The 2500-nt window shown below is 45.8% G+C and overlaps 1 protein-coding gene across 2 annotated transcripts in view; it reads left to right on the top strand.

Annotated features, from left to right (window-relative positions):
- Positions 1–2500, top strand: part of LOC308373753 (cGMP-dependent protein kinase 1-like) — a gene marked incomplete at both ends in the record, with an annotated part of 71882 nt that overhangs the window by 48369 nt on the left and 21013 nt on the right. The gene's annotated exons all lie outside the window — the stretch shown is intronic.

The raw sequence follows: 2500 nt of genomic DNA on the forward strand, positions 1-2500 counted from the left end.
AAGTTACCCATTAATTATATACTATATCATTAATTATTCTAATCTATGTTAACATATTCGGTCTGCATCCGTCTTTAATTGCAGCCTCTGTATGTGAACAGTCAGTGTTTGGGTTTTTGTCTATGTGTCATCGGTAGCATAAGAACAGCAGCCATCTGACAACCACCATCTGGGTGTTTGGGGGCTAAATTCACTTCTCATAGGCTCGGTGACTATGGCGTTACATCACCCCGTCATTTGCATTGCTAGTAATATTCCTCTGGTTCTACCCTGGCACAATTGTATCCTCTAAACCAGAGGGTGTGTGTGTGTGTGTGTGTGTGTGTGTGTTTGCATGTGCGTGTGCGTGTTTGCCTGAGTGAGTCTGCGACCGTAGGTCCATGCTCCTGTGTGTGTGAGTGCATGTCTTTGTATTCGTATTTGTAATTGATTGGGAGTTTAACTGTGTGTGTGTGTGTGTGTGTGTGTGTGTGTGTGTGTGTATGTGGGTGTGTGTGTGTGTGTGTGCGTGTGCATGAGTGTGTGCGTGCGTGTGTGAATCTCTGTGTGTGTGCGCGTTGCCTGAGTGAGTCTGCGACCATGCAGGCGTGTGCTTGTCTGTGTGAGTGGCCCTGAGAATGAGTGTGTTTGTGTCTGAGTGCATGTGTCTGTCTTCGTATTTGTGATTTGGAGTGTAACTGTGTGTGTGTGTGTGTGTGTGTGTGTCAGAAAAGTCCTCCTGGTCTTCTGTGGTTTGCTCTGTGTCCTCCCAGCTCCAGTCAACCTCTGGTGGACCAGTCAAGATCTGCTATTTGTACCTCAAGTGAAAGTTGTTTAGGATAAAGGCATATGCATGAAGACCATTTGTTTATGTAGAATCATTGTGATTAATGATAAGGTTAAGAAAAGGCACTTTTCCTTAAAATGTCTTATAAAACATATATGTGTTTAAAATGACCAGTCTACAAGTCTAAGCAGACCGCAGTCAGTAGAGATGCATGAGATGTCTGTTGAAGTTCATGCTCTGCTGGTGTGGGACTCTGAGCAGTGCTGAAGTGTGCTGGGCAGAGGGCAGTCTGTGATCACACACACACACACACACACACACACACACACACACACACACACACACACACACACACACAGACACACACACAGACACACACACAGACACACACACTGGGCTGGGCTGATGGGAGTCTGTGATGAGGAGGAGCGTCACTGGGGCTGAATGGCAGGCATTGTCTACAGCTGAGCTGGGAATAATGAGTTTTAGTGCACTCATAATGACTCGCACAGGGGTCACTGAGCCTGAGACAGACAGACGGACGGACGGACAGACAGAGGTGTGCACTTCTCTGCCTGGCAAACAAAAGTGCTGTTTTCTCTCTTTCTTTCTTTCTCTCTCTCCCTGTCTCTCCCTCTCTCTCCTTTTCTGTATCTTCCTCTCTGTCTACTATATTTGGTGTTCTTCTTCTCTCAAATTCTCACTCACCCTTTTATCTCTCTCTCTCCTTCTCTCTGTCTCATTCTTTTCTTTTCTCACTGTTTCATTCTCTCTCTCCCTCACCTTCTCTCTGTCTCATTCTCTTCTCTTCCCTTCTCTCTATCTCTCATCCTCGCTTTGCTCCCCCACTATTTCCCCTCTCCACTCTCTACTATCTCACCAATATCACACATCTCCTCCTGGCCAGAGAGTTGGAGGTGCTTGCCACAACGTATTGTGCTTCAGGTTGGAGGTCAGGCATTTCCATTTGGTTTGTCTGTTTGGTGAGATCTCCTGAGCCCCATATCCCACATGTCAGTGCATGACTCATCATTCTTCAAAGAGAGAGGGAGAGGAAGAAAGGGGTAGGTAAGAAAGAGACAGAGGCAGACAGACAGACAGACAGACAGACAGACAGACAGACACAGAGAGAGAGACAGGCAGACAAAGACTGACTGACTCGTTAACTTTGTCATTTGAGGTTTCAAACCACAGGTTGCAACTATGGCCTCCAGTAATTAAGGGCCTCAATTTATAACGCGGCTTAATTAATGCACTGTGATTTTCATGCGTTTGTATAGCTTAGGAGTGGTGGGATTAGACCCATGTTTTTAACATTGGCCACGTGACTTCACTGTTAATTTCCTGTGTGTAATTATATAGGCTTCCCCTCGAGAACTCCATAGCTGTGAGCTAGCTGCAGTTTTAATGAACAGCCTAAACCGCTCAGATTGGATCCATACATTGTTTTTAACGGACCTCAGTCTTATCTCGTAAAACATGTTCTTTTAAAGGCACTAATGACCAGTCCCACTCATTAAATCCCAGATAACCAACCTCTCATTCTTAGTAGAATGACCGTATGAGGAGCAGGATGTGTGTGTGTGTGTGTGTGTGTGTGTGTGTGTGTGTGTGTGTGTGTGTGTGTGTGTGTGTGTGTGTGTGTGTGTCTGTGTGTCTGTGTGTGTGTGTGTGTGTGTGTGTCTGTGTGTGTGTGTGTCTATGTCTGTGTGTGTGTATGTGTCTGTGTGTGTG

This window comes from Sprattus sprattus (assembly GCF_963457725.1).
Source record: "Sprattus sprattus genome assembly, chromosome: 12".
In the NCBI taxonomy this organism is placed as follows: domain Eukaryota; kingdom Metazoa; phylum Chordata; class Actinopteri; order Clupeiformes; family Clupeidae; genus Sprattus; species Sprattus sprattus.